This window comes from Stegodyphus dumicola, chromosome 9 (assembly GCF_044657685.1).
Source record: "Stegodyphus dumicola isolate Sdum_Otavi_A_Nest chromosome 9, ASM4465768v1".
Taxonomy (NCBI): Eukaryota; Metazoa; Arthropoda; class Arachnida; order Araneae; family Eresidae; genus Stegodyphus; species Stegodyphus dumicola.
In genome coordinates, this window is record NC_140776.1 from 139,442,108 (window position 1) to 139,465,363 (window position 23,256).

Sequence of the window (23,256 nt, forward strand, 5' to 3'; positions counted from 1 at the left end):
CCAAATTTGGAGGTTTTTGTTATCAATTTCATATTTTGTAAAACTTTAACGAATTTTTGAATAACAAACTCAACGATTTCAAAGCGAGCAATGGCAACAGTGTTCGGAAGAGGATTTTTTTTTTATCTGTAGAGCGCGAGTTAATCGGAAATTCTAAATATATACTATTTTTAAATATTTCTTGATATTGCTATTGAACTGAATTTTATGGTTTAAGTGCGAAGAACATGATATTTAATAAATATAAGTGATACACAAAACGTGTTAAAAAAGCCCTTTCGGGTGTAGTATAAAATCTGAAAGTGTTTAGATTTTTTATTTATTTATTTATTCTATCCCTTATAAAACGCTTAAACAATTTAGTTTTGTCTTGTATTTGAGGCTGTCTGATGAAAGGGTTAACATTTCTTATTTACCCTATTGTCTGCGTGTAGTTAATTCTGGTTGTAAGGAAAATTAGAACTTGGTACTACTAAAATTAGAACTTTGATGAAAAGATGTTAAGGAGAACTTTATTAGTCCAAAGGGGATTTGTCCCTGAAGGACTATTGTTTTCGTTTTGCGATTTTGCGTTAAATCACTGTAAATGTCCGTTTCACTTTTCAAACTGTTGCCACCAAATGTTAGAGTCCTGCATTACTTTTGAAGAATTTAATTAATTAAAAATCTGCATAAATGTATGTGTATTTCTCGCATTGTGATAAAACAACGGTACATAGAGCCATCGCATTTTGAATGACGTAATCCTCTTACGAATATGGGCATGTTGAAGACCCAATTTGAAATTTGTTTTATTATCGATTTCATATTTTGTAAAACTTTAACGAATTTTTGATTAACAAACTCAAGGATTTCAAAGCGAGCAATGGCAACACTCTACGGGGGGGGGATTTTTTATCTCCAGCGCACAGATCTGTGTATCGGAAATTCTAAAGATACACTCAATTTTAAAATTATTTTGCGACATTGCTATTGAACTGAATTTTATGGTTTAAGTGCAAAGAGCATGATATTTAATAAATAAAGGTAGCACATAAAACGTTAAAAAAACGCCGCTTTGGACGTAATTTAAAATCTGAAACCTTTCAGATTTTTATTTTACTGTATTTTTATTTACATAGTTGAATAAAATTTCATGAATTAAGTTTAATATAATACTGAATGATACATGATATTTACATTACTAAATATCGAATTCTTACAATTAAAGCTTTCTGACATCTAACCGAATTCACTGCGGTTGCTCTAAAAAATCTGTCTATTATTGCAGTTGAATACATCTCTGATGCTTGCTTAAGAGCTTCGAGAGATGTAAATTTGAAAAGGTTTATGAAGCCTTGTATCCTATCAACACAAAAGCAACCCGCATTTTGAAGGCCAACCGCTTTTAGAAATTACGTGTTCTGCCAGTCGAGATTGTCATACCAAAGAACATATACAGTTGCGTGGGGAAATATAATTTTAGACGTCATTCACGTGACGTTACTTCCTCCTCCTCACCATTGGCTGCATATTTAGTTTGTTCCGTAATTAGTTCGTTTATCTTTTGACGGGAGGTGTGTGTGTGGGGGGGGTGTATACGTGCTGTGTATTATTGATATACCCCTTCGGCCTCCTCAGAGAAGGAACTTAACTCCCAGTGTAATTACTGTCAACTATCTTCAGAACTATCAATTTCTTGAAGGGCTAACTGCCGAATCAAGACCAATGTGCAAACGATATCTGCTTATCCTTATTTTAAAAGTCCCTCGTAATTCGTTTTAGCTTTCTACTTTTTTATTTAACAGATAGCATTGTAGAGCTCTATATTTACATATTTATGAAATATTAAGGTAATCACGGGGATGGGATGTTGCAGTTTGAAAACTTTATACTTCGAAATACTACTACCATTTAAAATTTTAATAATAATAATAATAATTTCAAAAATATAACTAATTTAAATATATTTCAAAGAAGTTTATACAGCAAATAATGTTAGAAATATCTTTTCTACTTTACAACAGAGCTGCGAGTGTCCATAAAATATATCAGTTAGATAAATTAGAAGTATTATAATTTATATCTATTTCTTAGCTTGGTAAAAAAAAGTAATATAAAAATTTATATTGCTAAGAAGTGCGTTATTGTTGAAAATTCTTCAGTCTGCCAATCAGTAACAAACTGATTGCATTTGCTGTCAAAGGTAAACAAAAATCTCATGGTTTGCCGAATGGCAACACAGTGAGAACTGGAAGGTAATTGAACAGTTTTTGTTCGGGATCAGGACTATATTCCTTCGAGGTGTTAACAAATGAAAAGTAAAAATAAATAAATACCACCGAAGGGGCCTTTTGTCTTCATTTACACATACATACGCGTTTCGAGAGCATTTGGACTAAAATATTTAAAAAAACAGCATATCTTTAGAATTTCCGAGAGGCAGTCTCGCGCGCTGGAGTTAAAAATATATTATTCCGTATAGTGTGTTGCCACTGCTCGCTTTGAAATCGTTGAGGTTTTTAATCAAAAATTCGTTAAAGTTAAAAAAACAAAAAAAAAATGAAATAGGTAATAAAACAAATTTGAAATTCAAGATTCGGTTTCCAAGTGCCCATATTCGGGTGGTGGGGGGATTACGTTGTTATTCAAAATTTGATGGCTGGAGGTATCATTTTTTTTTCCCCACAATGCGAGAAACATACATACATTCATGCAGATTTTTTATTATTTAATTTCTTTAAATACAATACAGGGCGATAATATTTGGTGACAACAATTTGAAAAGGGATATAACGATTTTAATGATTCGACGCAAATTATCATTTTAGAGACTAATAGCGTTTCTGGGCTAATGTTTCCTTTCGGCTAAAAAATAAAAATAAAAATAAAAATCTTTTGAGAAAGAAGTCAGTTATTTCTGGATTACTGATTGCAGTAAATTTTGTTGGATTTCTGTCCCCAAAATTACAATTATATATATATATCTATCTAAAAAATTTGATGTGTGCACCACATGACTTCCATGCCCGGAATACTAAATTATACGCATTTTTTCTTGCATTTCATTTAAACTTATTGGATTGAATTAAATGGAACTTATTGGATTGAATAAATCACAATAGAATAAATGCACTCTTTAAAATTCACTATATTTGTTTACTATAGCGACACTCTGACCCTAGGTTCACTTAACAGCGCTACATTTCAATCATTTTTTAACTATGTCTGTGTCTTATCACTTAGTAAGAGGTAATCGACCATTAACGGCCTTTACCAATATATTATACTTAACTTTTAAATGCGTGAAGAATCGAGTAATGTGGAAGGACTTTTGCACATGCTGTGCTAGAACTCAGAGATTACTAGCAACGGAGGCCCCCGTGCCGCCGTCCGTAGAATAAGTAAACTTTGAACAAATGGGGTGCTCGTGTGGCGCCATCTATTAGTAGGAATGAAAAACATTTTAGTTGACTGGAGCTCTGGTGGCGCCATCTCTTGCAGGATGTGAGGCATTTTTAAAATTTCATAAAAATTTCGTTGCCACATGCTCTATTCAAATACTATAATAAATCTAAAACGATATATAAAAGAAATTAAGCAAAGAACAACAACAGCAACAAAAAAGAAACAGTTTTTCACAGCCATTTCAGTATTTCTCATTCAATTAATTCAGTTATCACTTCGCGACAAGGCAAAAATACATAAAAACTCAAAATGTCTGTATTGAAAATTATAATGTAAATCCTTAAAGGCTTATATTTGCTCGAAAAATTCCAGAATGGATTAAGCATGATTTAATTCGCTATAATAGAAGAAAGCGTTATCCTTGTTCTTGCGAAGCTTATTTTCTCTAGATTGGCAACAAATCTACTGTTCTGTTGTTTCAAATGTAAACAAGCAATGGAAAAAGTAAAATATTTGATTTCTCTGTGACTAATTAATAAACAAAGGGATTTAAAAGCAATAAACACAGTAGGACACATTGGACCTATGAAATTACTCTAACTCTTTTTAATCATAATGTGTTGTTTTTTAAAATAACTATTTTAGAGGCTGGCCAAGCAAATGGCTAGTTTGATATAAAATTGGATCTTTTCCAACACTACTTCTTTTTAGATAGATTCCACACATAAAATATTCTGTTCGATGCTGAAGAGACATGTCATTAAGTCAGCTTGTTTCAGTTAGTTTTCGTAATTTCATCTTGATTGAAATTGAATGTGTGTTATGTTTGAATTGTCCATAATAAAATAATACTCGGTCGGTAAATAGGACCTGTTTTCATTTCTGTCATCAATGATGAAATATAACTATGTTAAAATCGAAACTGTTATTCATTCCCCCCCCCCCCCCCCGATGACATAAAATTTTTGTGATTTTTCTCAATACAACGCCGAGAAAAATTAATTTAGCATTAAGTCTCAAGTTAATGCAATATATTTTTCCACAACATAGATAATTTTTAACATTTTCTCTTTGTTGCTGAACATTGTACCATTATTAAGAAATATTCTGTACCACATTTTCTTCATGTGCTGTTTGTACATGTACTTGCTCCGCAATATCCGTTAAGTGACCCCTGAAAGGGATTCATTTCAGAATCCCTGCTAGCTTTCGATTATCAGTTTTACACCTTAATGGAAAGTCTCTTCTCTATTCTTTCCTGCACTTAATGGCGGAAGATTTAGATGTGAGTGAAGGAAGTGTGTTTTGGGGATAGAAGAGAGCCTCGTTTCCGGTTCCGGTAGAGGGAAGATTTGCGATTATTCAGGACGTTTCAGCAAATCCAACATGAAAATCGCCCATGCTTTTATCTTCGCGCTTTGAGAAGTTCAACAAAAGCGTTGGTTCCTGCGTCTCATTTGTGTTCTGTTTTTAGTTTTTTTAAATATATTATTTACACATTTTTTGAAAGATTTCGATAAAGAATTCTTTTTAAAAATGTTTTGGAATAAAAATTTTTGCCAAAAGTTTATTATATGAAATGAGAAATATCGTCTGCTACTTCTAAATTTATTCTTCTTTGAAAAAGTCGCATGCAGACGGACTGTGGATTGAAGGATCTCTTTTTGCTCTCTCCAAAAAGAAGTATTCCTATTCCATAACTAAAAACATCGTGAAATATGTGGTATTAAAATTTTGTGCAAAATAATCAACATTATTAATCGGAAATAGAAAAACCGCCAATCATTACTTCTACATCAAAAGAAGTATTCAAGCGAATACCCGAAAAAAGGGTACAAACTGTTTCTAATGTTTCTAAAGTTAAATCGTTAGTAACGAAAAAAAAAAAAAAAAAAAATTGCTGACACAGAAATCAATCGCAGTCTTTAAATACGTCTGTAGCTACAATAAATAAAATAATAAACCAAGATTTACAATTTAAAAGGGCTAAAAAGCATAATTTTCACCAGCTTTTGCCTAAGCGTGTGGCTCAATGCAGAACCATTTGTATAACCCTGTATGATATCTATTTAGCAGTTCATAAATGGAAATACATTGTGAGCCTTGTTGAAGCATGGGTTTACAAAAATGACTTCAACAACAAAAGGTCTTTATTTTCGAAAGCGAAGAGGAAAAAACGTACAAACTTAGTTATGTCAATGTAAAAAAAGTTTCAGTCAAGGGTTTATGATTATCGTAAGATTCTCTTCTAGTTTCAAATTAAAAATTAGAAAAGCGGGCAAAAATGTAAAGAATCAATTCAACGTACTATCAAGAGAAAGTTTTTTCACCTGATATTTACAAAAGAAATTCCATTTCATCATTCCACTGACTTTCAAAAAGTGAATACCAATGACTTTCAAAGAGTGAAACTTCATTAAGACAAAGCAGCAAGTCATTCTTTGAAAAGTACCACTGCATTTCTTGAAAAAAAAAATGAAGACTAGGAGTATTGCATATATGCCTTTTCAACGTATTTTTGCAAAGTCCTTTAACTTTTAAACTAGGAACTATTGTACCTCTGGTGTAGAAAAGAACTCTTTCTGAGCACAAACTCACCACAATTTATGGACTCTGGAAAGCAGTGGGAGAGGGATAAAAAAATCAGTGCCCTTAGAAATTCTGTTTGAAATCACTTTGAAAAGAGTAATATCCAAAAGGTTAAAAAGAAGAAGACAGAAGAACTGTTAAAAGAAGAAAATCTCCCTATTTGCTCTTGGTTAGTTGGTAAGAATTCATGATGTAACACCAGGGAAAAATAGGAAAATACGCGTTATATTAGTAAAAACACCTTGTGGGATTTTTAAACGCAACATTTCTAATATATGTTTATTACCTGTAAATAATATCTAAACTTAATACATAATTTTATTTTGAATGAATATTGTACATTGTATTTTAAATACTTTTTGCTATATTATCGTGTTATTTTGTTTGTTATCGTGTTATTTTTAAATGTTTCGTTGTATAACTTAAAAACTTTTTGATAGTTTGCTGAATCAATTTCATTGAAATCCAGAGTATTTTTAAGTCAGGCGGTGTTAACGCCACTCTGTAAAATAATAATAATGCAACTCGTGCGTCTTCAAACTGGAGGTATTTGTACTTGTTATGTGGTAACCTTTTATTGCTATGTTAATGTAATTTAAATAACTTAAATAGTTCGTTGTTCGTTCATTATACTCCATCGGAAGCAGAATTTGAAATTTGATTGTTTCTGTTTTAAAATTTATGTACAATCTACTATAAAACGTAGTTTCGTAAACTTAATTTACGTAGTTTCGTGGTTGTAGAATGTTTTCTTCCTTGTTCAACAATTGCATTGCTCGTAGATTTATCTTAAGTTTATTAAAAATTTTGTGGAGTTTAAGGCTGCTAATGTAGCATTGTAATTTCATTCATCTTACATGTACAGAAACGGAGAAGAAAGGCTTTTGTGACGATTTTTCTGAAGCATTAAATTTTCATTCCATCATTGTGAATCTCGTCTGCAGTGAAAATCTGTATTTTTGCATCACAGAGTAAATTGTATGATTTTTAAACAAAGCTCATATATAAAATATATTTTCTAATGTTATAATTATAAACTCAAGAAACCAGAATTTTAACCTTTTGTCATAAATAAAATTTGTGGTGTTGACATTTTGTTTTTAGTGAGAAAAATGTTATATCCAATATTCTTATTTTAAATGGTTAGCGTTTTCCCCCTTACATATGTATGTAATTTAGATTTTCTAATTAGAGCCGTACCTTTATAAATGGGGTTACGTTAAAAAAATTAAGGAATTCTTTTGTAAAAGGAATTTTAATTCATTCATTTTTATAAGAATGGCAGAGCAAGAATTTTCACTCCTTTCCTTTTACAATCTAATTCAATTTTTAGGCTTATTTGCTAGATGAGACAAATGGAGGACTAGGTATAATTTGTTACAAACCGTTAATTAAAAGATTTCTCATGCAGTAAGAAATGTATTTTTGAATGATAATCGATTGTTCCTTAGAAATTGGATTTTCTTTGGTGAAAACATCTTTGCACTAGACAGATTTAATTAAATTTCATTTTGCAATGTTACAATTACTTTGTCTGAGTGATGTAATGGGAATAATAAGGATAATTCGAATATATAAATTAAGAAAATCATTCAATTTCAGTGGAAATTGTTCGTAAGCTATAAATTATTATAATATTTCGTGGCTATAACCTCGCTTGATATGTTTCTATTTTATATATTACACAGATATTGCTTAAAACTTCACATAAATAAAGCGTCTTCAGAATTACGGGCTCGTAACAATGAAGCAATCTAAATTGTGATTAATGAAATTTTACAGTCTGACGAAATCGAGAATGAAGATGACGGTAATTTAGGAAAAATAGGTAATTTTAAATCAACAAGCCGCTGAAGCTGTGAATACGTTGAGACAGCGGCTGACGTTGAAAGTATGAATTATATTAATCCATTGGCCTATTCCATATCTGCCAATTGCGCGAGCTATAGTGAACAAGAATGTCGGTCGCACGCCGTGCCATTCAACTGTTCAGCCGTGTACCCGAACTGGCGCAAAATGTATACTTTTCATGACATATATAGGCCCACCAGCGGCCGAGCGGTAAAGTCGCTGAACACTGGTAGTTCAGTCCGAGGTTCGAATCCCGCGAACGGGCTGGCTGCATGGGCGTTTTCGTGGTTTTCCCCATGTGTAACGTGTATACGAGCTAGTTTCCCTTAGGAAGTCCTCCACGAAAGGCATCCCTCCCCCTAGACAGATAGCCCTAGTGTGCTTTGCCATAATTAAATACATACACATACATACATGACATATATATTTCAGTGTAACGAAAGGAATTGTGAAATAATAAATAATGTTTAGGTACAAATAGTAATTTTAAGACTCTAGGATGTAATCATAATCAATCGACAAAAACAATTTATTTTTTCAAAGTAGCTAATGAATCAATAACAATTTGTAAATAAAAACTTAGTTAATACTTTATATGAAATTATATTTGAAACGTGTGAAAGTAACGAACCTGTACGGGGAACTAAAGTAACAGATCATCCAGTTTCGTCAGAAAAAACTGAAAGAAAAAAAAAAAATACTAGCGTTACAATCAAAGGAAAAATATTCGATGTAGAATAACTCCAATCGCTTGTTCTAATAATAATACGCGACATTTTATGCACAAATTCCTCACCACGAGTCAGACTCGTGGCTTTTGTTTATGACACAAATTCTTTACCACGAGTCAGACACGTGGCTTTTGTTTATGACACAAATTCTTTACCACGAGTCAGACTCGTGGCTTTTGTTTATGACACAAATTCTTTACCACGAGTCAGACACGTGGCTTTTGTTTATGACACAAATTCTTTACCACGAGTCAGACTCGTGGCTTTTGTTTATGACACAAATTCTTTACCACGAGTCAGACACGTGGCTTTTGTTTATGGCACAAATTCTTTACCCCGAGTTAGACTCGTGGTTTTAGGCCAAAGGGTTAAAACCGTATCGTTTACACGACCAGAAAACTAATTTTGCACAAATATATAAAGAGCACAGAACAATGTATCTGAATGGGTTTTACAAAATTTAACCCTTTCTATACCGGTGGAGAACAACTCCAGATTCGCACATGAAACTATTTGCCCAAAGGGAATGTCTTTGAGAAGTATTTTTCATAGAGCATCTGCCTCATATTTACGCTATTAAATAAAAAATAAAATCTGATGTTACACCACATGACTTCCTTGTACGGAATATTAAGTTACACGCATTTTTTCTTGCATTTCATTTAAATTTATTGAATTAAACCTACTTCGCCGAACAGCGCATAAACCACAATAGAATAAATGCATTCTTTAAAATTCACTTTGTTTACCATAGCGACACTCTTGCGCTAGGTTTACTTAACAGTATTATATTTCGTTCATATTATAATTCAGAACGCACAAAATTTATATCATTTAAAGAATTATCTAATCGTTGCCACATGTTCTATTCAAATACTATAATAAAGCTAGAACTATGTATAAAAGAAATTAAGGAAACAAAACAAAAAAGAAACAGTTTTTCACAGACGATTGAGTATTTCTCATTCAATAAATTCAGTTTTTACTTCGCGACAAGGCAAAAATACATAAAAACTCAAAATATCTGTATTAAAAATTACGAAGTAAATCTTAAACGCTTATTTCCTCGAAAAAATTCCAGAAAGGATTAAGCATGATTTAAATAATAAATGAAGGCGTTATCTTTGTTGTTGCGAAGCTACGTTTCTCTAGATTGGCAACAAATCCGCTACTCAGCTGTTTCAAATGTAAACAAGATCAATGGCCGCCATCAAATTAGGCTTAGCGGCACTTAAACAATTTTAAAATTGTTGATAATTCTAAAAATATTGCATACAGATTTACTAAAGGCATAAAACCCTTAACCGGAAGATTAAAACAACATAATTTAATCATTTTTAAAGCAAAAAATGTACAAATAACAAACATATAAGAGTAAAGAAACTGAGATCACTGAGCCGGGTAACAGAGTGGATATATTTATACACGTTTGGCGCGGCCGTTTGAAACCAAAATACGAGGTGCACATCTACATGTTATAGTAGTCTTATATACAAAATTTCAACGTTCTGAGGCTACTCGTTTTTGAGTTATGCGAGATACGTACGCACGTACGTACATACGTTCGTACAGACGCCACGAAAAATTCTCTTCAGAATTCATTTTAAAGCAGTTTTTTAGTTTTTTTGGAGGAAAAGAGTCTTTTATTCTGTTCTTACGTACAGATATCACGCAAAAACATCGTTAAATTGCATTCGAAAGCGGTCAAAGTGGATATTTTCGTTGAAATATGCTGCCTGAACCTTTTCGCGATTACAATACTTCCTTTTTACTTCGTACAAGGAATTAAAAATCACGAATGGCTGTAATGGGATTATTTTGTAGATTTGAAGTAGTTGGATTATCGGCATGCCAAAATTTTGAGTTGTTTATGCGAGAATACCGGCCTCAGTGGAAATCGTTAGAAAACATGTGCGTAAAGGGACTGTCCACAACTCTGGTTTATGTTCCCTCATTACGTTATCGATTAAAGTTGCTGAATAAAATCTGACGTAGTTGATGTTGACAAAATTGATCAAAGTTTGACGTATCGTACACCAGTTAGCGCGTCATTATAACACAGTGGCATCGCAAACAGCAAACAGTACACCCTTAGCTTCGAAAGGTTTCAGTTCATTTATGTATCCGATAGTTACCGTTCACAAATGGGCATCTGAATTTTTCGCCTGCATATGCTGGCCAGTTGAAAAGGGTTAAGTTAAAGAAACGAATAGAAAGTTTGGCATATAATGTCTACTTGTAGAAAAGGGTAGTTTCCGCCAGATTATCACTTGCCAGTCTGCATGGCGTAACTGAAAACGCGATTCATTGGACCACATAATTTGTTTCCAATTATTCTAAACACGATTATGTTCTAAACATGACCGGCGGTGACCACTACTGTCCAATCCTCGTGCTCCCGAGCGAATTTTCGAGTTTTTATTTGACAAACTGCAGACAGCAACGGTATTCGAACTGGGCCTCGGCTCATACGATGTGTTATACGGTAAACATTGCGTTCGGAGATCCTTTGAGACGATCCTTCGTAAAGGTCCACGTAAGTTGTTGCACTGTTACTGTGCTATTGTCTTTTACAAATCTGGGTACTCTTCGTTGCACACGGGCATGTGGTCGGGTGTCAGCACATGTCACCAGTCGATGAACAATGACAAGTTGCACTTTGAGACCCAGTGTTTTGCCTGACAATCCAGACGTTAAAAACTTTAACTACAGCTGCTCTTGAAAATTTTACCAAATGTAAGGGTTTCGCTGTTACTTTCTCCATGACTTCGATGCTTCCTTTATTATGTTCGGAAATAACTCACGTGTACTACTCTCTCAGGTTTGGATACTTGATATTTGTATTTAGGCTTCTTTCAGTGCGAAATAAACTTCCTTTTTTTATACTAGCCTAACCCTTTAGCGACAACAGTAGGATACCATAATTAATTTGCTGGAAACTGTCAAGTGGCCATAAGAAAATGGCCATTCAGTGTGGATGACACTAAAATGCATATTGCAAAGAAAACAAAAATTTTATTCGTTAATTGTGATTATTTTTGGGTCTTGCCTATATATTTTTAATTGCTTTTTTAAATTATGTTCTTCTCTCATTACTTTTCATTCGCTTTTTCTCAGAAGTAATTTTTATATTATTGAGTTTTCTAAAATAGAAACGAAGGCACAATTAATTAAAATTTTTGCTCAGAAATGATTCAAATTTTATTTTAAGTTGCTCGGAAAACGTTCCTTTCTGCTGGAATTTTCTACTTCTGAGTTTTTGATCCCTTCATTTAAACGAATTTGATAAACTCAGAGCTCTTAGTTTTGGGAATTTTTCTCAACTAATTTGTTCACATTCTTTTATTTACTGCATGTTCACTACCTACGAATACTTGGAAATTTGCGAAAGTTGATGAATTTTTGTTTAATTTTTTTCAAATTATCACTATTAATGTTTTGTAGTCTCATTTTCCTCAATTTTTAATTAATAAATCTCTCAATTTGAATATTATTCTGCCGTGTTCTTAATTAGAAGAGTCTTTTTGTAATGTCACGCGATATTGTTACCAAGAGATGATTTTTAATTTGAATTTCATTAGTCTGTAAGCAACATGTTGTTTGCTTGATAAGCTGTTTTTATTTTGTTGAATAATATTTGTGTGCTTTCATACGAGTAGTGTGTTTAAAATGGTAATCAAGTAATCAGAGCGTAGTTGATAAAAAATTATCTTGGGAATTTATTATTCTCATCATCATTAATTTCTAGAAGTGTTTTTTTTTCACCCTTCGAAGAAAATTCTGTTCGGAATAAACAGAAATTGCCAAATGTGTGCAGAATCAGTTTGTTGTCTAGTTGTTTCATACTCTCCTAGACTAAATCACTAGAAGCTTCTCTCTTCTTAAAATTCTAGTAATAATTTTTTTATAAAAATAGCATTAAGATGAAGGAAATTTATTCTGACAATTAATTAATATCATTTTATTATCACAGTTTTTTCAATTTGTCGTTTCCTCCATGCCGTATCTTGTCTCTTTAAGAAACGAAAAAATAGTTAAATGTCTTCTTTTCATTGTTACATTTTCCCCTGCCCTTAATATATGCTGTCTGCTGTATTCTTTAAAATAAGGAAGGAATTATTTTTAATACCGTTTGCTATTAAAAGTATTTTTTTCTTTCCTCCTTATTCATTTTCTTTTCAAATTATTTCTTTTTACCATTCTACAGAACATTCTCTCGTTAAAAGCAATGATAATAGCATTGCTGTAATCCAGTTTGCTCGTTTTATTATAAGCACTATGCATATAACACTATATGTATGTAATTGTTTTATTATATACATAGTGTTTTATTGTAATTGGAGAATTGGAATTTTGCCATCGGCTTTTAATCTACTTCCTAACAAGCTATCGAGTTCGAATTTTGTATATACACTGTTGGTCGATGACAATGCAATGCGATGAAGCGATTTTGTTTTTCAAATTTATGTTTAGATTTTTTTATTTGACGTTAAAATGATTTTTCGCACATATCAACGTGTAACAAACAAACTGAACATTTCAGAATTTTACTGTTTGCGCCATCGAATACAGCAGAAAAAAAATCTAAACCTTTTCAGTAAAAGTAGTATAAAAATTTATTTCTGTATTTTTGCCGAATTTTTGAAAATCGATTTTTTCGGACTGTTTAACGTTTATGGTTTTAAAATTTAATATCTAAAAATGTATCGGATATACAGTTTCGAAATTCACAGAACGTTAGCTTTGCGCTAACATTTCGCTCTCTTTTTAAAACAAGTATGATAAAATGAATTAATTGAGCGATTTCTACTTTTTTAAAAAAATACGTTGCAGTCTGAAGCAGACGGGAGGAAAAGAGTTTCTCTGGGAAAAATTGCTTTTGAGTTTGCCGTCTTGGAGCATCTTTTTTTTTTTTTTTTTTTTTTTTTCCATTTTAGCTTAAAATAAAATGATTCCTATAAAACTGTTATTACATCTAATTTCCAAAACTGAATATTCAAAGCTATTTCTACATTCTTTGAAATAGGTTCAGTTAATTTACTTTATTTCATAATTTTCTTTAAATTCATTGCTTTTTAATAATGACTTCTAATTTCATCATCAATGTCGTGTACTTGAGACTAGGAGAACAGAAGGTATAATTAAAAAAAAGATTTTAATGCCATAACCTTTTATTTAAAATGGATATAATAATCGATGCACGAAAAGGAGAAAAAATAATTTATACTTTAGTTTAATGAGAATAATAGATTAAGTAACTTTATTTATACAATTCATCTACAATTTTACATTGCGAATGATAAAAATGTTAGGACCACATGATAATTAAAAAATTATGGAATAATTAAAAAAGGTTATGGCTAATACATTTGACAATGCAATTAAATCAACAGATTTCATTATTTAGGCGCCTCACGTTTTTATTATTCGCTATATAAAACTGTAGATGAATTCTGTAAATATAATTATTTAATCTATTATCTCCATTAAACTATATGATAAATTATTTTTTTTTTCTCCTTTTGTACATCGATTATCATATCAATTTTTAATAAAAGTTTATGGCATAAAATACTTTTTATGTTATATTTAATTATTTATAAAATTTCTGGATTCCTCTTACGTTCAACCTCCGCTTGCTTCCTTTTTACTTCCTTGTACGAAGTAAAAAGGAAGTATTGTAATCGCGAAAAGCTTCAGGCAGCATATTTCAACGAAAATATCCACTTTGACGGCTTTCGAATGCAATTTAACGATGTTTTTGCGTGATATCTGTACGTAAGGACAGAATAAAAGACTCTGTTCCTCCAAAAAAACTAAAAAACTGCTTTAAAATGAATTCTGAAGAGAAATTTTCGTGGCGTCTGTACGAACGTATGTACGTACGTACGTATCTCGCATAACTCAAAAACGAGTAGCCTCAGAACGTTGAAATTTTGTATATAAGACTACTATGACATGTAGATGTGCACCTCGTATTTTGGTTTCAATTGGCCTTGCCAAACGTATATAAATATATTTATAAATATATCCACTCTGTTACCCGGCTCAGTGATCTTAATTTCTTTACTCTTATATGTTTGTAAATTGTACATTTTTTGCTTTAAAAATGATTGAATTATGTTGTTTTTTTATCTTTCGGTTAAGGGTTTTATGCCTTTAGTAAATCTGTATGCAATATTTTTAGAATTATCAACAATTTTAAAATTGTTTAAGTGCCGCTAAGCCTAATTTGATGGCGGCCATTGATCTTGTTTACATTTGAAAGAGCTGAGTAGCGGATTTGTTGCCAATCTACAGAAACTTAGCTTCGCAACAACAAAGATAACGCCTTCATTTATTATTTAAATCATGCTTAATCCTTTCTGGAATTTTTTCGAGGAAATAAGCGTTTAAGATTTACTTCGTAATTTTTAATACAGATATTTTGAGTTTTTATGTATTTTTCCTTCTCGCGAAGTGAAAATTGAATTAATTGAATGAGAAATACTCAGTCGTCTGTGGAAAACTGTTTCTTTTTTGTTTTGTTTGCTTAATTTCTTTTATACATAGTTCTAGCTTTATTATAGTATTTGAATAGAACACGTGGCAACGATTAGATAATTCTTTAAATATAATTTTGTGCATTTTTTAATATAAATTTTGTGCATTCTGAGTTATAATATGAACGAAATATAATACTGTTAAGTAAACCTAGCGCCAGAGTGTCGCTATGATAAACAAAGTGAATTTTAAAGAATGCATTTATTCTATTGTGGTTTATGCGCTGTCGGCGAAGTAGGTTAAATTCAATCTAATAAGTTTAAATAAAATGCAAGAAAAAATAGGTATAATTTAATATTCCGTACAAGGAAGTCATGTGGTGTACACATCAGATTTTTTTGTTAATAAAATTCTTTGTTCAGTTTTAAAACCCTTTTATGTGGTTTTCTTGGGAAATTTATAACATTCATTTGGCAACGTGGTTTAACACATTCTACTTTCAAACTAAGTCAACGTAATTTCGTCGTTAGTTTAGAGCTTAAAAGTTGAGTAAAACGAAATTATTTAACATAATGAATGCGACTCTCGTACTGGAAAAGCAAAATAATAAATCTTCTATGCAAGATTATGGATATTTTATGCATATTGCTTGCACTGATGGAAGACTACAGAACTCTTTCAAAGTCATGAGAGTTTTTTATATTATCCTCATGTGTAGCGTAAATGCGAACTAGTTTTCTTTAAAAAAAATCTTCCTCATCCCTTCTTTTAGACTTTTCTCTACTCAATTTGCGCTAATATGCTTTTCAGTACTCAGTAAACAAAGTCCTCTTATGTATTAGTAAAAGAACTCTTACACCGGACTATAGTTTCTGTATAATTATTGAAAAGCTTCTTCATTTCAGGTGGTGCATTACATTTCGTTGAAACCTTCCTCATTCATCAAATGTTTTAAAATTAATGATTGTAATTCTAATCCTTTACTTTCCAGAGTGTAAAAGACTTATTTCATTACATTTTTCACATCTTTTCGTTTCTGAATTGTTTAATAGATGCTGTTGCAAATATTGCTTCCTTTTTTATTATTTAACTGTTTTCATTTCCGTCAGCGAGGTGACAAGATAATTTTGGTGAAACTGCGTAGAGCAGGGATTTTAAAACATTTTCCTCCATCGATCCTTTTCAGAAAAGTGCTTTTCCTTCATCGACCCCTTACATTTTCTGTGTAATACACAACAACCATAATACAAATAATTTCACGTAAATAACTTAAATATAACATTTAGAGTAAATATAAAGTTTAAAAATGGTTCATATTATTTTTATTATTTTTTATTGTTGTTATTTTTGATTTTACGAACATAAACGAATTTTCAGAAATAAAATCATAGATTCTAATTGTTACTTGGCCAAAACTTAGCAAGTGTCAGCGGCAGGTATAGTTGAAAGAATAAGCTTAGATTTTGCTGTGTTCTTTAGTTTTGCCTTCTTCGTGTTTCTTTTTTTTTGGGGGGGGGAGAGCCTCTTTTTTTCGGGGGGGAGTGTTCGTTCGCCCTTTTTACTTTTTATACTGCATTTATTTCATAAAGAACTTATATATTAAAACTTTTATTGATATTTAAAATACAGTAGAACCCCGATTATCCGAACTAATGTGTGGACCGGGGTTTACTCGGACAAACTGGATTGATACATAGAACATCCTAATACTTGTAAGGTGTTTTCTCTCTCCTTTCCACATGCCTTTGTAGGGTAACTGGAAGCACGCTCGACGCGCATTCGGTATGTTCGAAGTTCGGACCTGTATTGATATAACCTAATGATTGTACATATTATAAACATATTTTACATACTACAGGGAATTTACTAGCATACAGGATTCTGCTGGTACACAGCGATATAGAACATATGCACGTTCAAATGCACAAGTATACACATTAGTACTAAATATGATACGTACTATAAACTTGAAAACACATACCTGTAATACAATTTAGGTGCTGTACACTGTCCATAACATATCACGCATTTAAAAAACAAATCAGTAACTTTTGTTTCATTGTGCTGCCTTGTTTTCTTGCCGCCGTATTGCGTAGACATCACTAGATAATAATTTCGGATCGTCTTGCTATTTAGCATAAAGCCGTCTGTTTGACAGACTGGTCTTGATTTGAACATTTCCATTATCTTCGTCATTGTGCGTGGCTAAATTTACAATGGCCTTATAAGACAGTAAAAATTGTTCATCATCTTGCATCCAGTCATTCTCATTTTCATTTGTTACAGCCCTTGTAATTTATAGCTGGTTTAAAGTAAACTCTAATTCTTAATCGCCTGCTGCTTGATTTTGTGTCATTTATGTGTCGTCATCATTCGGCGAAATATTTTTTTCAGCTTTTCAGAATGGTAAATTATTTCACTCCGTTCCACGATTCTCTCAGGGAGTAAATGATATCTTTCAGATTAACCTGTTTTAGGTTTCAACCACTGTTATGTTATTTTATAGTTATTCTAATATATATTTCAAGAGCCTGCGTCGATTGTTTCGTTTTAGGTTTTGATCTAAATTATTAAAACCCAAATCTACAAGATTGTTTACCTTTTGAGAAAGCGTATTTCAACGACATTTTTTTTAATTGCATTGGACTCAAAATACGGAACCTAGGTTAGTCAAAACTCAGATACTCGGAATTCTACTGTATATTAAATAGTTTTTGCGTATTTCCCTGTAACATTTATTTTAAGTGATTTCTTCTTTACAACGTGGTACAGTTTTATATCAATAAACAGTTAATTATTAATTTTATTAATAATTTTTTTAATCAAGAGCATCTTGATTATGCCGATCGATTACCGGTGTATATTCGGCTATCGACCCCTTGATTATCACTGAGTCCCTTAATATTTTATCAACCCCCCAGATAATCAATAACGATTCCGTTGGGAATCCGTAGCTGGCAAAGTATTTTTATTTTTTCAAAAAAACGGGCTTTTGTCTAATTCATACAGAATGCAAAGAGCATATTTCATAAAATTATCTTGAATTTTCGACTTAATTTCCCCCCGTTTATATGGCAGCTTGATGCCAAAAATAAAAACATCTTTGAGTGCATATTCAGTATCAATAGCATATAATTATTGTGCATATTCGGTATAAATTAAAAGAACTCTTGTAAATTAAAAAAAATACTTGTTAACATGCCTATTATTTGTCAGTTTTTAAAAACTGTATTTACGTATAAAAATAATTTTAATGGAAATTTGATTCATGTATATTTTTATACCGATAGCAGTTTCCTAGATACGGATATGTATTAGTTTTGAAGAGCTGCATCAGTTTTCTGTTTTCGTATGCATTGTGTAAGTGTCACTTTTTACATAATATAAAACAACGTATCAAATCTGAATCTATCTAGAAAGCTTTTATAAAAAATAATTTTTATTTTATCTTCGGCAATGCTAATGCGTTGTTTTGTTGAATTTAAAGTGAGACGTCGAGCAGATATTGACTGTTTTCTTTGCCACCCGAAGTGAACTAAAATATCAAAATACAAAGTAAAAGCGTGATAGTTTTCTCAGCAAACTGACAGACTAAAATCGATTTTTTAGACAAGCATTTTCACTGAATGGTATGTTGTTTCGTTTCCAAAGTTGCTGTAGATACGGCATTCTACTTTTCTTAATCTCGACTGAAAACTTAATACGATTAAGCCCTACATTCATGTCAAATATTTGTTAGACGGTTAAGTTGTTTTAAAGAAAGGCAAAAGTAATAACAGATGTAAAATAATGCTTTTTTAGTGCAAACTTCGTTATTTTGGAGAATAGGCTTTTATTATTCATGATATAACTTTGCGGGAATTTTGCAAATTGAATTGTTTAATATGTAGCTCCCATTATACTTAATGATAAATATTTTTTTTTTCTTCTAGTTCATTATTTGATAAGTTTTAAACAAAAACTTGTTTTGTAAAAACTTAATTTTTTTCCCTATTTGCATTTTTTTTTTCTATTTGCATTTTCTTTTCAGTTTCATTGACATATTCTTAATCAAATTATTCAGTTAAAAATAATTTTTCTAATGATAAGCTAATTTTTCTATGTCCAGCGTCCTCTTATTCATTTACCATTTACCTCTAACGTCAAATGGTCGGGAAAAAATTTCAGCGATTAAAAAAAAAAAAAAAAAAAAAGAGTTATGTTACAAATCTCATATAACTCCATTTAGAAGAGAGTGTTCTGCTCTATCCGATGGTACAAACAGTAAATTTCTGAAAGTTTTAGCTTATTCAGTTAAACGGAAATATATATGCGGGAAATCATTTTAGTATTGAATTTAAAAAATCAGATTTTGAGGAAACCGCTTTATCGAATTACATTATCATCACTATACAGTGTGTGTACAAAATTTGAATTCGATCGCTTATCAAAAAGTTAAAAACTTATGACCATGGTGACTAATTCCAACAGTAAACTAAATAAAAACTTATGAAATGTGTTGACGGTTTTAATTGAAAAGTTGTAAAGATGAACTTTATTGACGTCTAACTTAGAAATGTTTATCAAGCTATGAAATTCAGCGATAAAAGGGTTCGCTTTGTTTTGATTCATTTGAGTATGGCAAAGCATGCGAGAGCTATCTGCCTGTGAGGGGGGATACATTCTTGGAGGACTTTTTAAATATCTACGAGCAGGGAAATGAAATTCTCTTACACAACTAATGACTAGACAATTAACTTGAATGTATTTATTTAACAAACATAAAGCATAAAGGCACAGATGGTGGTGAATTAACATCCTTAGCCACAGTGTCTCCAGAGTCACTCCTAGTTTTTTCACTTTCCCGCCGATAGTGGCAGAGTCCAAGTTTAGAAGTTAGGTAGGTGAGAGAAAAGTTTCTCCGACGAAGAGAAAAGGTTTTTTTTTTTTTTTTTTTTTTTTTAATATATAGAAGACTATTTTTCATTTCCAGTGGATATGGATACCTATGTTATCTCGCGGCGAGAATTTTAGTTTTCCGGAACGGGTTTAGTGTTTCTCGCTTAGAGTTTATTTGCATTAATTCTTGAAATGAGCCTTGGTCTTCTTCACTTGCTTAATTAAAAAGGATTTCATAAAAATATAAAAAACTCAACTATTACTGAAATATTTTTATCAAATTATAAATTGAGAAAATTAATCTCAGCTGTCAAGAATTTAAATTATCTCTTCATTTACTAAACTATGTTTGAATCCTTTTGATAAATATAAGTATTTAACCGTCTTCTTGATTTTTTCCCCTTTTTCCATTTAACGCAGATCCTCCACCTGAACATGTGCACCTCAAATTGTAAATTTCGAATTTCTTTTATTAGTCCAATGGGGTATGTTGCCCTGAAGGACTATTATTTTCATTTTGGTATTTTGTATTGTTTCACTATAAATGTCCGATTCACTTTTCAAGTCGTTGCCACCGAATATTATCGCCCTATATTATATTTAAAGAAATTAAGTAATGAAAAATCTGCATAAATGTATGTATGTTTCTCGAACTGTGATAAAACAAACATATCTAGAGCCATCCAATTTTGCAGGACGTAATCCTGCTGCGAATAAGCCCAAATTTGAAATATGGAATTTGTTTTATTATCAATTTCACATTTTGCAAAACTTTATAACGAATTTTTGATTGATGCTTGGAGTTTAAATGGGTAGGAGATCTTTCGATGATTATACTTAATCTTCTTCAGCTCTTAACCTACTGAATGAAAGAATACTCCTTTTTGCTTTTCATTCCTTTACATCAACGTAACATGTCCATATTTCCTAATGTTGTCCCTAAAGGCTCTGTTAGAAGAATCTGTGCAGAATAAACTGCCATCGTCTTTGATTGACGCTGAGTGGACAATATCAGCACAATGGTCTTCTCTTGAGTGAAGTGTAGTCGTAAATGATCAAGCATTTTAGCTAGCGTTCTTTAGTCATTTATTCAAGTATGTTATTATCCCTTTCTGGTTAAGCGGCAAAGTAAAATAAATGTTTAAGGAAACTGAAAAATCACCTTTTAAATTGTTGGAAATACACGACATTAAAATATCTTTATATTTGATTCCCCCCCCCCTCACGGTGCTGCCAGATACAGCAGAATCCCTTTTAATCCCCAGCAACAGGACTTCGCCAATTCTGGATGAGATGTTTTTCGGGTAAATGAATATTTGTTTCTAAAACTTACTTCTTCATGCTGTGTGATGCCATCTGTAGAAACTGCAGCATGTGAAGTCCGTCGGTCGTGTTTTTAATCTGCTGGCTTCAATTGAATAAATAATAGCAAAAATCATACAAGTTATTTAAAATTTAAACACGGAAACATTATTTTAATTTCTGCTGTTCCAAATAAATGATCGCCTCATTTAACTATAGCTATATTAAGTGGAATTAGTAAGACATTAATATATGTGTATTAAAAGCAAAACGTATTTTCAACGCATTTATGTGTGCTTTAAGAATGAGTTTAATTGTACAGTAAGGTACCTAATAAAAAAGATTTTCTTTCTTTACTCTTGGTTCATATGTTCTGAAACATGAAAACTTAGCTTCGACTAAGACATGAAGAGTATTCAAAAAGAAAAATGAATAAATTTTGGGCTAACATTTGCTCACTCACATGCATGAAATGAGAAAGTATAAAAGACAAAATGTTTTTAACTGTACGTGTATTTCAAAATTTCACTTTACGGTTATTAATGACATTGCATAACATCGTTATTAATTACAGAGACTTATTTTAATTATGGCTTATGGAAGGAATTTTCATATTGTTAAGAACTGTGGAGTAGTCTTTGCAACGTTTGTAATTGCCAAGCTTTTGTTTGGGATTTACTAATGATACATTTTCATGGATCACTGGAATAAAGCTAGTTTTAATGTAAATAACTTCATTTTGTAAGTTATAAACACTTTTTTTTTATCTTAGAAATAATTTTATATCCATTTAAGTTTTTTTGAAGGTACCGTGTTCAACTCTTGTTATCAAAACTGCCCCCGAGGGTGGATACATTTCTCTAGGAGATTTCGTCTTTGTTCCTAACATTCACAACTAAGAATACTCTTCTATTTCTTTGTTACGCAGCTGTTGCTATGAGATAAGACAAAATTACATTGTTAAAAAAATAAATGATTTATTTCAAAAGAACCCGTAAGGCATCGGTGGTACTTCTCTCATCAAAGCCGCATCGTAAACTAACATTCTGTGTATTCAGAAGAGAAGCGCCCTCTAACGGGGTTTTTATGGATTTTCTCAACATTCCATTCCCGATATTTTTTACAAAAATTATGACTATTTTGGCATGCAAAAAGAGATTACTTCAAATGTAAGAAATCAACTTACATATCAGTATTAAGTAAATTTAACTCATGTAAACATATAAACAGCAAAAGGAAGCTCTAGAAAATTAACATAATTAACAGCACAAAGATTCAAAAGTTACTGAATAAGTAAACATTAAATTGAATAACAAACAGTAAATTATAGTATAAACTCAACTAATTAATTAAAAATTATGCAAATAAACATTAAATATAAGAATATTAAATAACAGTTTCTAATTCAGTTAAATTTTTCAGTCTAATATTTCAAGGAGGTATATCAACCGACAGGTCTTTTGAAGTCCCCTCTTTTAGTTTTCACCGCACATTATCATACAAGACTATCACGTTTTCAGAACTTGAATTATTCGAACCAAGAGAATTTAGATGTAGCTGTTCCTTGAAGTAAAATTCTATCACTTTTTAACCCGAAGGGGCATTAGATCCAAAGGCTATTAGTCTCAAAACGGCATTTGGCGTCGTTTCACTTTCTGCGTTGATTCACTTTTCAAACTATTGCCACCAAATATTATCATTATTTCTTATATTAAAAGAAACTAAATAATGCAGAATCTATATGAATGCAGGAATGTTTCTCGCATTGTGAAAAAACAGCGATACATAGAGCGATAGGATTTTAAATAACGTAGTCCTCCAACCGAACGTGGGCACTTGGAAGTCCAAATTTTGAATTTGTTTTATTATCTATTTCAAATTTTGTAAAACTTTAACAAATTTTTGATTAAGAAACTCGACGATTTCAAAGCGAGCAATGGCAACACGTAACGGGGGGAAAAAACACTTTTTTATGTCCAGCGCGCGAGACTGTGTATCAGAAATTCTAAAGATATGTTGTTTTTAAATATTTTGT

The 23,256-nt window shown here is 31.6% G+C and overlaps 1 protein-coding gene and 1 long non-coding RNA gene across 2 annotated transcripts in view; one reads left to right on the top strand and one right to left on the bottom strand.

Moving 5' to 3' along the window:
• Nucleotides 1-23,256, top strand: part of MCU (mitochondrial calcium uniporter) — a 757,559-nt gene that overhangs the window by 77,542 nt on the left and 656,761 nt on the right. The window lies entirely within an intron of this gene.
• Nucleotides 1-23,256, bottom strand: part of LOC118198850 (uncharacterized) — a 368,065-nt gene that overhangs the window by 23,894 nt on the left and 320,915 nt on the right. Inside the window, exon 4 of the long non-coding RNA XR_015043102.1 lies at nt 8,459-8,506. This is a non-coding gene — a long non-coding RNA (uncharacterized LOC118198850). The remainder of the gene's footprint in view (nt 1-8,458; nt 8,507-23,256) is intronic.